Source organism: Lepidochelys olivacea, assembly GCF_965140295.1.
Source record: "Lepidochelys olivacea isolate rLepOli2 genome assembly, chromosome: 3".
NCBI lineage: Eukaryota > Metazoa > Chordata > Testudines > Cheloniidae > Lepidochelys > Lepidochelys olivacea.
In genome coordinates, this window is record NC_140413.1 from 114,892,464 (window position 1) to 114,906,012 (window position 13,549).

The 13,549-nt window shown below is 40.1% G+C and overlaps 1 protein-coding gene across 2 annotated transcripts in view; it reads left to right on the forward strand.

The window, feature by feature from the left end:
• The window catches only part of PLEKHG1 (pleckstrin homology and RhoGEF domain containing G1), a 216,936-nt gene that overhangs the window by 42,220 nt on the left and 161,167 nt on the right, over nucleotides 1-13,549 (forward strand). The gene's annotated exons all lie outside the window — the stretch shown is intronic.

Consider the following 13,549-nt stretch of genomic DNA (forward strand, 5'->3'; position numbering starts at 1 on the left):
AGTTCCAGCCGCTGGACCCGCTCAGCCCGCTGCTGGCCAGAGGGTTTCATTCACCTAATTGTTGTTGCCTAATTGGGAAACAGATTATTTTTCATGATGCTTTGCTTGCCGTTAGCCTTTCTCCTGTATTTTTCAAGACCTAAATTAATGGCCTGTTTTCAAAGTAGAATCATAGAATATCAGGGTTGGAAGGGACCCCAGAAGGTCATCTAGTCCAACCCCCTGCTCAAAGCAGGACCAATTCCCAGTTAAATCATCCCAGCCAGGGCTTTGTCAAGCCTGACCTTAAAAACCTCTAAGGAAGGAGATTCTACCACCTCCCTAGGTAACTCATTCCAGTGTTTCACCACCCTCTTAGTGAAAAAGTTTTTCCTAATATCCAATCTAAACCTCCCCCACTGCAACTTGAGACCATTACTCCTCGTTCTGTCATCTGCTACCATTGAGAACAGTCTAGAGCCATCCTCTTTGGAACCCCCTTTCAGGTAGTTGAAAGCAGCTATCAAATCCCCCCTCATTCTTCTCTTCTGCAGGCTAAACAATCCCAGCTCCCTCAGCCTCTCCTCATAAGTCATGTGTTCTAGACCCCTAATCATTTTTGTTGCCCTTCGCTGGACTCTCTCCAATTTATCCACATCCTTCTTGAAGTGTGGGGCCCAAAACTGGACACAGTACTCCAGATGAGGCCTCACCAATGTCGAATAGAGGGGAACGATCACGTCCCTCGATCTGCTCACTATGCCCCTACTTATACATCCCAAAATGCCATTGGCCTTCTTGGCAACAAGGGCACACTGCTGACTCATATCCAGCTTCTCGTCCACTGTCACCCCTAGGTCCTTTTCTGCAGAACTGCTGCCTAGCCATTCGGTCCCTAGTCTGTAGCTGTGCATTGGGTTCTTCCGTCCTAAGTGCAGGACCCTGCACTTATCCTTATTGAACCTCATCAGATTCCTTTTGGCCCAATCTTCCAATTGGTCTAGGTCCTTCTGTATCCTATCCCTCCCCTCCAGCGTATCTACCACTCCTCCCAGTTTAATATCATCCGCAAATTTGCTGAGAGTGCAATCCACACCATCCTCCAGATCATTTATGAAGATATTGAATAAAACCGGCCCCAGGACCGACCCTTGGGGCACTCCACTTGATACCGGCTGCCAACTAGACATGGAGCCATTGATCACTACCCGTTGAGCCCGACAATCTAGCCAGCTTTCTACCCACCTTATAGTGCATTCATCCAGCCCATACTTCCTTGGTGACAAGAATACTATGGGAGACCGTGTCAAAAGCTTTGCTAAAGTCAAGAAACAATACATCCACTGCTTTCCCTTCATCCACAGAACCAGTAATCTCATCATAAAAGGCGATTAGATTAGTCAGGCATGACCTTCCCTTGGTGAATCCATGCTGGCTGTTCCTGATCACTTTCCTCTCATGCAAGTGCTTCAGGATTGATTCTTTGAGTAATTGAATACACACAGCTTAGTTGATGACAATGATTTGTGCATGCTTGGCACTTCTTCAGATTAGTTCCCAACTGCATACACTCTGGAATAAGTGACTGTAATGAGCCATATGGAAAACTTAAGATGTGACATGTTTTGAAAATGGTAGGCAAAGGAAAAGGCAAGGCATCCTTATTCAATGGCCATTCCAATCAAAGCAGCAAAATTTAGTACAAGGGTTGTCTCTGGACTGGTCAGGTAAAAGGAGACTGGGTGCAACTCTCAAGAAGGTGAAAAGGGAATTTGAATAAAACTGACATGCATACAGATTGGTGCAGACAAGAAAAAAATTGTTTTGGGGTTAAAGATAGAACAAGGAAAATTGGTCTTGTTATCTGTGTATGAAGTGAAGAATATCTGTTAGCAAGTAGAAGTCAGAACAGACTGGAGAAACTAAAAGCATTTCCAAAATTATAAGGTGAGACAAGTAAAGATGCTTTGTTACTGTCACCCAGCAATACATCCACAAAACCTAGATAATTCTGTAGTGAATTATCAAATCATTGTGCAGAAAGATTTCTTTGGATTGGCTGAATATGGATTTAAATATCATGATTACTAGATTTTTGATGTTCCCTACCCTGTTAAAAGCCACCTAGCATACAGCTCCACCAAAGTATTTTATTTAGCTTTTTAATACAGTTGTTACAAAAGTTAAATTATTAACTATTAGTTTCAAGAACTTGAAGGAAATGATGAAACCCAAAAGATCTCCTAAAATATTTCCAAACTGTGGTTGGTCTTGTATACTGTCCATATCAATTGGAATAAATAAAAGACACTTTTAGTTTGAACTCTGAATTTCCGTGTTTTTGTAGTTTAAGGCACAGCCTTTATGATCTCATTTATTTTAAGCTCCTAAAAAGTTAAATGAAACCTTGTCAATATGCACAGTGCATCTAACTCCATGGTGTGTTTGATAGTTAATTTTAAACAACTAATATATTCAATCATGGTTGTGTTTTTGTTTTTTGTTTTTTTAAACTGATGTGGAGAAGAGAAAAGGGCATTCAGCTAAAGGAAATTACCTTCCCAAATATAACATTTTTAAATGATGTAATCCCTCTTCTCCCCTCCCCCCCATATGTTTTTTTGAATAGAACTAGTGTTCTCATACAGGGCAAGTAATAAGTTGGGTTTTAGCCATACAATGTTGAGCAATAACTCTAGATTTTCTAGGTAAGCATATTGAAATAAGAAACTTCATTTACGGAATGACAGAGATTGTGCTCCCCCCCCCTTTGGCTGGAGAACACTATTTTAAACTTAATTCAGTTTTTACTCAATTGCTTTTTCATTAGTCAAATTTATTCTCTGACATCCAGTTTCTGTTGAGATTATTTTTATTCAACTCCCACAAGGTATGTGGTTTTAGTTTTACATACAGTGGTCTTTAAAACTGCTTAACATAGAATCTAGAACGATGGAACCATGTCTCTCATCTTTCTGATCAATATGAAACACTTCCAGGATCACATTCATTGTAATGGCAGCTGAGAAAAGCTCTGATTTAGCAAAGCACTTAAACATGTGCTTATATTCCTCCCCATTTAGCAAAATACTTTAGTATGTGCTGAAGTACTTTGCTAAATTGGGGACTCAAGACCTGGGTTTTTAATTGAGTGTAGATGTCCACTGTATGTGAAACTAACATGTGGAGGGAGATTTGGCTTCCCCAAGAAAATCAGTCAGTGAGGTCTGTAGATAATTGCAAACTTCAGTTTCAGGAAATATATTATTTACAAACCACACTTCAACAGTTGCACTTTTGTTGGAGTAGTTTGATAAATAACATGTTGCTTTTACAGGAAATGTCTCAGTTTAAATTGAGGCCATTGATTCAGGCAGATTAGAAGTTAGTATGCAGTGTGTTATTAGTCTGTTTTTTATTTCCTCCTCTTTTAATGTATATCCAAAATATCTTGGTGGGGGAGAAGACATGAACTTGTGCACCAGTGAACTGCCCAGATCGAATCTGGGAGGCAAACAGAATCGGCGTTTGGACATATGGAGCTTGTCTGAAGTTTTAACCCATGACTGTTCTATGTTCTCTGCTGTGTACAGTTTCTGATTGCATATGGTCTGTGATCATCAGTGATACAACAAAAGCCCATAAATCATTGAACATGATCAAAAGGATGGATAGTTTTATTTTTTCCTTCAATCTTTTATAGAAACTAATTTGTCTTTGTGCATCTGCCCAAATATCAATATCTGACTCTCTTTTTTTCCTTTAACTTAGTTGGTCTCCACTGTTGTTCTTTGGAGAATAACTCAAACCATTATTTCTGAAAAAGCCTGTTTTGAGTACTACATGAGTTTGTATAAGTGAGGAGCTCTTATATAAGCCTTTTACTGCAGTAGTTTGTAACTGTTCTTAATAATACAAATCCATTGCAATTATATAAAACACACCAGCCAGGCTGGTGTATCAGCAGTTTCCCTGCAGTTTGCTTATTAAGTCAAAACTCTGTGCATTTCCTACCTTGATCATTATGTTGGGAAGAGTGAGTCAGTGGAGTACGTGAGAGTAAAGTGATAGTTATCCATTATTATGGTTTTAAACAGGGGTTTTTTGGGTCATGAATAACCGTCAGCAGTGCCAAACCAAACATTCCTTTGCATCCTTTTTCTCTTGCTTTCCAAAACAATTTACAGTTGTAGAAAGAAAATCTGTCCTGTCTGTTACTCACTCTGCAACTAATTTGTTTAGGAAATTTTTTAATGGAGTAAATGGGCCTTCTAGACAACACTAACTTTTTGGCATTTATTGGCAGGAGTCAACGTCTGCTGGAGGTTCCATAATTTTTCTAATGCAATAGCTGTAAAGTTTAAAGAAGGAGAAGAAAAAGAAAAAACCCTCAAACAACTCTCAAACATTTTAGATAGAAGAGATAATCAAAACCTGTTGAGTGCATAGCTTTAGAATGCTGAATGTAAAATAGATTGCATTTGGGTATTTGATATATAGTATATTTTATATTGGTTTGATGGACAGCATTATTTTTGTTACTAGCCAAACTACTTTAAAATTCTAAACATAGTGCATAGGTACATTCCTTTAAAGTCTCTGTGTATTCACAATTTGCATTTGGTGCCAAGAAGAGTTTATTCCGCAGTTAATTCATTTTATAGATATTTCTTTAAATGGCTGGAATTTAATTCATAATGTTTTATCTTGTAAAAGTAGCATACTCAATCCTGAGGGATTGTTGTTCTATTAAAAGCAATGGGGCTGATTCAGCATAAGTGAGGCTCTGTAAAGGAGTCCTGACTCTTTCTGTCGCGAAGTGGTAATGGCTTTAATACAAGATGTTGATTTATTGAATCAGGTATGTGAACTAGGAAGACTTATAGGGTTGTAAAAGGCTTTCTCCCCTATCTCAGTATTTCTGGCTTGAGGCATTTTAAAACCTTGAGTCAGATACCCAAAATCAAGAGATTGGTTTTAAAATCATGAGCTTTAGTTCCCTCCCTTCTCCCGCTCCTTCAAAATTGAGATTTTATTTGTCTTCTAGATTTTTTTAGGGCCCTTATGGTATGTTTCCAAGCTTAACACAGTTGTTTCGCTGAAACCATGAGGGCTAGAAACTTATTTTAAACAATCCAGATGAAAAGATGGGGGAGGTATTTGGACAAAGAAATTTATCTGGATTAGTGGGCCTTTTACATGGGAAAAGGGATATACATCTTCAATTTGTGGAGCTCATAAAGGAATTTTTTAAATAAATGTCTGTATAGACAGCATTTGTCTCCAGTTAAGATCATCATATTTTTGCTACTAGGGAAGTGCTCTGTTGGAGGGGTAAGGGAAACATGTGACAGTTATGTCTGGGAATAGATGGTTTGGGGAAGAAATTATTAAAGAGATTAATTTTATGGGGTGCCAGCATCCTCGAGATCTGCTTACTTAATGTTGGGGTAAAGCATCTACCTTTTTAAACAGAATGACAAATGTATTCCTTATTGTTAGCAGCTAGATTTTATATACACTTTACTAGAAAAATGTGACTCTGCCTTTGGAACTGTAATATAGTAAAATATGGACTGTCCTTGTTGTGCAAACTTTTCATTACAAACACCTACACAAGAGAAGTGCAAAAAAGTGGATAGGTGTTTAGAAATTTAGTTAGCCTTTTTAATCTACTCAGAGGAGGAGGGCTGCCCAGGCAGAAAACCAGAATCTTCAGCTAGGATTTTGAATATTAACCTGAATAGGTAATGTACAATGTAGTATTTGATCATTTTATTGTAACTTTGCCTTAATAAAGAATAAAAAACAAAATGTTTCTCATGTAATCCCATGATTTTCTAGAAGAGAAACACTGCAAGACTCACAATAAAATCACAAAAGTTGGTAACACTTCTATCTGCTTCACTACATCAAATAAGTATGTAGCAGTCTTAACACTCTGTAGTTTGCAGGCTAGGAACCTTCAGTGACAGAGTAGAAGTCTGAAGTACAAGTGGCCGATGCAGTGTTAGCAAGTGATTACATTCATGTATAAACATTTTTCACCAATATGGGGAAATCCTTCCTATATATTCTATCTCAGTGTTTTATACTGCCATATATCACTGTAGCATTTGAGAGCCTATATATTGGACTCAAATGCATTTAACATTCATATATATTTCTGTTACCTGTGTTTGTTGCTACTTTCCAAAGTTCTTTGTGTTTAAACAAAGCCTTTGTTTCTTTGCATCCTATCTTTTTCCTACTACTTAATCCTGTGGTGAAGTCATCTAGCTGAGTTTGTGACACTACAGTCCCTTTCAAAACAATGAGTTGTGATATCCTAAGCACAGGCTGAAACAAAAGGAGAAGCTTCTGTATTAAACACTCCCACACAGCTCCAATAATAGAAAAATAATCAGCAGAAACCTAATATGCCTTAGAAGTAAATCTCAGGGGTTTTCTTCCTCACATTCAACCTCACAGAAGTCTGGGACTTCTCTCTCTTTAGAGCCATTTCCTTTAGATTACTGGGCAACTGCTAGCCATTTGTACAGACAGTGTCTCTAACCCAGGATTTGCCCTTGCTGATGATCCCAACTCCTGACTCTGCTTGTGCCATCAGAGTAGCGGCAGCAGCCGCTTCTGACTAAAATCTGGAATCTGTGGTGCAGGTGCTGGGAATTAGAGAACCAAATTTAAAAAAATTAATTCTAAAAGGGAAATGAGCATGTTTAGGTGTCTTTTAGCCACATCAGAGTTATAGGAACAGTTTTATGTTTTTTGAAAAGTAGTTCTGGTGTTTGACACCAGTGGGACCCATATTTCTTTAAGGTTTCTTTCCTTATGTGAGTGCACAAGGAAGGCATTCATTAGTGCTGAAGGAAATGGCTTCGTACATACTGAAAGACTTTTGTTATAAGCTAGCGTTACTGGTCAAATGGTGGTGTTGTGCTATAATTAGTGGTACATTGTCAGTCAATATGGATTTATATGCACCACACTTATTAGTGTTAAATCTCTTTGCAGTCAAGATTAAATATATCTAATCGTTCTCCTTGTAGTTCTGTCTGTCTTTCATGCAAGAAGATAAGATGCTGAAGATCAATACATACCCAAACCATGCTTTTCAACTTGAGGGTGTGTGTGTGTGTGTGTGTGTGTGTGTGTGAGAGAGGAACTATTACTCTGCCATTGTGTGTGTATATCTGATCTTGACTCCCTCTAGTGACTGAGTTCAGTGGCTATACAGCTAATTATGATATTGCAGAGCTCAACAAAAACAGGCTTGTGCTTTTGGTGTTCAAAGTCACAGGTTTGGTTCCAGACAATTGTCGTGTGTGTCCGTGTGTCCAAAGCTCTTTACACAGCAAGAAGAGAATGTCACTGTTAGTTCAAGGAGAAGAAAGCTAGGAACTACAGTGCAGAAAAGATCCAAGTAGTTTTGAATACAATCTATTTAGGCTGAGAATAGATTGAAGTGTGTTACAAAGCCCGTCCAGTCTAAAACTGCTAATGACTCTTGAAAATGTCAGACCATTGTGTGCTAATTCTTGCCAGTACTCTGTCCTTTGAATGGGTTTGTAGATTAGATTTTTAAATCTGATTTTCCTTATGTAGGCCTAGATAGCATCGAGCAGTAAAACTTACTTTTTGTAAAAAGCAAATCCTATAGAACATAATGCTATAGAAATCCGGTTACTGTTTATCTTGAAAACTGTGCCCTAGCAAATGTTTATAATGAAAACCTCATTGTTTAGATGTTATTGTGGAAAAGTGAATCTGATGCAATGCATTATACCTGGTGCTATGCCTTAAATCAGGGTGGGCAAACTTTTTGGCCCAAGAGCCACATCTGGGTATGGAAATTGTATGGTGACCCATGAATGCTCATGGAATTGGGGGTTGGGGTGCAGGGAGCATGCAGGGGCTCTGGCTGGGGGTGAGGGCTCTGGGGTGGGTCTGGGGATGAGGGATTGGAGGTGCAGGAGGGTGCTCCGCATTAGGACTGAGGGATTCAGAGAGCAGGAGGGGGATCAGGGCTGGGGCAGGGGTTTGGGGCATGGAAGTGGGTTGGGGTGCAGGCTCCAGGTGGCGCTTAACTTAAGGAGCTCCCGGAAGCAGCGGCATGTCTCCCCTCCAGCTCCTACACAGAGGCACGGCCAGGCAGCTTTGTGTACTGCCCTGTCTGCAGGAGCTGCCCCTTCAGCTCCCATTGGCAATGGTTCCCAGCCAATAGGAGCTGCGGGGGTGGCTCTTGGGCCAGGGGCAGCGTGCGGAGCCCTTGGCTACCTCTATGCATAGGAGCCGGAGGGGGAACATGCCACTGCTTCCTGGAGCCATGAGCAGGGCAAGCCCCCGACCCTGCTCCCTGGCTGGAGCACTGGAGTGGCTCGAGCCCCAGACCTCACTCCCCGGCAGGAGCTTGAGGGCTGGATTAAAATGTCTGAAGCGCTGGATGCAGCCCCCAGGCCGCAGTTTACCCATCCCTACCTTAAATCCACTGAAATCAAGCTAACACAGAACACATTACCTGCTTGCTGACCAGTATATTGCTTTGTGAACACATGTCAGTAGTGTTCTGTGATCTGCACTGGCTGCTGTATGCGTTCCTGATGGAGTTTGTGTTGACTTTTACCTATAAATCATGAAAGAGCTCGGGACCAGATTGCTTCTTCATTAGTATGATACTGCCATAAAGTGTATTCCAGGAAGGGCGTAGGCTAGGCCAGCCACCTTGCCCTGGCTCTTTGAAATAGCCCAAATTTGTTGAACTTCAGGACAAGTTACAAAGTCTCTCAATATTCCTTATGCTTTGAGGGATCAAGGGTGTGTTCAGGACTAGTACGTGTAGATGAGGTGGGGTACCGTTTGGGTTAGTTTTACCTTTTTTCTAGTTATTGTCTGACTTTGGGGGAGTGGGGGATTGAAGAGAGGCTACTGGCTTTATTTGCACCTGTACAGTCGTGCATATATGTATATGTAAGGTGGATATATATATATATATATATATAACTTTAAAGTCCATAGAGCTTTGCATAGGAGCTTCCACACTTTTTTATATTGGTGTTATAAATCAAAGTAAATGAAATAAGGGTAGTAAATGGTTTGGTTCAGAAACTGCCTAGACACTGAAAGCCAAAAACCATATAGAATTATCCTGCCAGTTTGGGGCTGATCTGTAGCAATTGACTAAAGCTACTAAAGCCTGGGTATCATCCACAAATTACAAAGAAACACAATGTTGCATTCTCAGGAAGTAGCCAGTGCCACCTGCAGGAACTATGTTACTGCATGTTGTGTCTGTAGTTCAGTGTACAGCAACTTTAAAACCCATATGAGATAGAAGTAACAAATTCAAATATGATCATATCCGAGGATGTTGTATTCCATTTTTTTACTGTATAGATAGCATCATGATGATACACAGTTTAGGATAAATTGTTTGGTTAAATAATCCCCAAACAGCAACACTAACTAAACCACAGAAGTATGGGATGATATGGACACCACCTTGCTTACACTAGGAAATAACCATTGGAAGTTGTCGACTTGTAGACCCTTTCTTTTTTCCTGGAAATCTCGTGAAAAGTATTACTGTACAAGTACAGATATTACTTAAACTGGGTAAAGGATGAGCAAACCTATGTGTGATGGAGATCAGAGGTAAGTATTATTCCTGGACTACTGTTGAGTTTATAAATCACGCAGTGACTCCTGCATTGGTTTACATCACACGACTACTTCATAAATATATATATATAAATACCTGTTTCACTGTTCAAAACCAGTGTTTGTTCATCTATGATATCGATACCCATCACTGACTACTTGAACATCTGCCAGATTAATAGATTGGTGTAACATGGTTCCTAGTATATGTTTGAAGTTTCATTTTTCTTTCTCCTCCTCATCTTCTCTGGTTATGGAAAACTCTGTCTGGGGTAGGTTTTCTTTTTCTTTTTTCCCTTGGAGGATTGGGGGCAGTAGTTGTAAAATGGAAGGTCTTGGAACATGACTGTAAATTGGTCAAATTCTGGATTAGTCTGATGTCCTCAAGATGTTCATTTGGCATCCCTTGGTGGAGAATGCCTTATCTCTGGCTCTTGCACACTTTATCCTGGATTTCATGATCTGCATTGCCCCAGAAAAACATGCTGTCTTGGTTCACAGATGGAGATGCCATCTCTAATGTAGCTGGGACCTGATCCAGTAATGGGTTTGGAGATCATTACCAAGGTCTTGAGCTGGCCCTGAAAGTGGATTGGTAGCCTGTTATGAGCACATTGGCTAACTCATGGAGAAAGCAGACTGCCACATTCTGCACAAACTGGAATTTTTGCATTGTTTTCAGATTACATAAATCAGTGACAGTAATTCAGTCCAGAGGTGACAAACGCATGGAACACTGTGACCGGGTCTTCATTTGTGAGGAAGGGCTGAAGTTTCCTAGAAAGCTGGAGAAGGCAGGAGGTGTGTGTTATGTCACTGATGCTACTGGGACTGTTCGGTTCAGTGATTGTTCACATAGGGTCTTGAGGCTTTGCATCATTTTTTTGGAAATGGAGTGGTGTGGTGATGGTGCTGGTGCATGCCTTCATTTGACAGGGAGGACAGCATCTCTGCTAGCTCCTCAAAATGCTCCCCTTCACACCAAAATAATGTAGATCTTGCCTGGACTGAGTTGGAGCCAGCTGCTCTTTACTCAGGAACTGGTCTCTTGTAGGTGTTGTGACATCTTAATAACAGTAATATTGATTGCAACTATGGGGAAAAGAGATAGAACTGAGTGCTGTCAGTGTGGTGTTGACAGTGGAATTCATGGCATCTTGCTTTAACTCTCAAGTGGTCTTTTGTATATTGTGATATGCAAGGAAGATAGCACAGACCTCTGTGAGACTCTGCGGGGCCCTTGGGAAGAAGAGCAGTTACTCATCAACACTCTGGTTTCTGCTGGACAGAAATGAATGGAGCCATTGTGGTGCTGTGCCGTGTACTCTATATGGGAACTTCCAAGGTGAAGATATCGCCAACTTAATATTTATCATAGACAAGAACTTAACTTTCAAGAAAGAGGTCTTAAGCTGCTGGAAACATATTAAAAGAATTAAGGCCTTTGGACATGCTTAACTCTGAATTTTCAGGATTTCTATTCTTTTATCCCCTCTTGTCTGTCTTTAGAATTTTTCTGGGTTTTCAATGTATTTGAGTGGACTTGATTTTAAAGAATGTTCTTGTCTATTACCTTTATTATTACCATAATGACAGCATGGTGGAGATGTTTTGTCTGAGGGTGTTCACCCAACCAGTGACAGTGTGGCTTATGTAGAATCCGTGACACCAAGAGGAAAGGTAGAGGGCCAGTGGACCAGCACTCCATGTTAGTGTGGAATATAGATCCAGAAGATTAGATACTATGTTCCCTTCCAAAGTCCTAGGGTGAAATCCCCATTCCCTGGAAGTGAGTGGCAAAACTTTTGGAGACAGGATTTAACCCTTGGCAATGCAAAAGGAAATCTCAGCTTTTCAATAGAAAGTATTTGATCTATACATAATAAATCTATATACATAATAAATATACTATATTGTCCGTGATTCAGAAAAGCACTTAAGCATGTGATTAACTTTAGGCAAGTGCTGAAGTCTGATTTGGGTTAAGCAAATGATTTATGTGTTGTCTTGAATAGGGATGCTTTCCTGAACTGAGGCCAATCCATGCAGTTGTTGCTGCTGGTGTCCTACAGGGAGATGTTTTGCTTGTCTCTCAAGAATTTGGCTGTGTCTACACTACAGACCTTACAGTGTCACAGCTGTACTGCTGCAGCTGCAAGGTCTCCCCTGTAGCCGCTCGGGTGCACGCACGTGCGCTCGCTCTCTCTCTCTCTCTCACTCATATATAATTGGGGATGGTTTAATGAGTGGTGGTAGCTATGTCAGTGGGAGACCATCTCCCACCGACAGCACTGTCCACACAGGTGCTTTTGTCGGTGAAACTTATGAGGGCCGGGGTGTGTGTTTCTTTCACTGATTTGTTTAGTTCAAATAAGAATCCAAACACTGGGAGGTGTTTATTTCAAACTGCTGACCCTTTTTGGAATACAATTAGTGATTGCTGCTTCTATTAAGGCTCAATTTAGGAGAGCTATGCTATTTCACTGTGCTATTTCCTTATGTAATACAAACAAATTGCATTTATGTTGTGTTCCTTTTTAAATACCTTTTAATTACTGATATGTTAATCACTATACATTATTTTGAACATTGCAATGAATGGAAATATCTGTCATTTTTGTTCTGTTTTTTGGAGCACTTCATTTTTGTAATATTAAATTTGACTTCTTTTTTGCTTTTTCTGTAACTCCTGAAGTATTTGCAGCAGTTCTGGGTTTTGAGAGGAAAACTGATCTACCATTAGAGAGTTGAAGAAATTTTTGCTCTGAGACCTCCCACTGGGCCCATTTGGGTGGCCCTGGCTGATTATGGCATGTAAAAATGCATGGCCACGGATCTGCATGCTTTTGGTTACTGTTAGAGCCTTGCTTATTTTACTTGAGAAACATAAACAGTATAGTTGTATGTATTCATAATATCACAGATAAATGCATATTGCATTTCAAGCTTCCTAACTGGGTAATAATAATACAGAGCTCTTATGTAGCACTTTTCAATGTTCCTGCAAAAAATAGTGCCCAAACATATACAGTAATTAGAATCACAAATACTGTAACTTTTGTAAATAGTGATGGACCCAGGAATTTTAAGTGTCATGTGGCCTAACAGTTGAAGCCACAAAGGACAGGAATAATACTGGCTTTGTCAATAATTGCAGCTCAGATAAAAACATTCAAAAGTGTCCTGTAAGATTATTTTTCTTGAGGTCCCTTGTATAATTGAACTCACAACTGTTTGTAACCCAGAGGTTCACAGTAGGATTGTTGTATACATTGAGTTATTTGGATTAGAAGGTAAGCGGGGTTGCATTCTTTTATCTCTTATCTATCTATCATCTACAAGAATATGGCCATTGCAAAAGGAAAGGATCCCTCCCTTAATTTGAAAAGATGGCTTTATACCAACTGCTATTGGTATACCCCAAATGATCAGAATTCACGTTAACATCCCCTTTCAAACAACAAAGAAACATGAGAAAGGTTGAAGATGTCGCTGTCAATCCGATATTGGATGCCAATCCCCTGTGGTAGACGATCTTGAATTAGTGTTTTCATAGCTGCTAAGAAAATGGAGAAAAGGGTGGGTGCCAGTACACAACCTTGTTTTATGCCAGTTTGGATGACACAGGGGTCGGAGGTAGAGCTGCTGCACAGGGTGGAGGCAGTCATCCGGTCATGGAGGAGTCTTACAATGGTGATATATTTGCTTGTGCAGCCAAACTTTAACATGATTTTCCACAGATCCTCATGGTTGACCAGAGTTGAAGGCTTTGGTCAGATCGATAAAGGCCATATACAGCTCCTGGTGGTGGTGGTGACATTTTTTCTGAATCTACCTGGCTGCAAAAGTCATGTTGGTGGTGCCTCATGATGGTCTGAAGCCAAATGGACTCTGGAAATACTTCCTCTGCAAG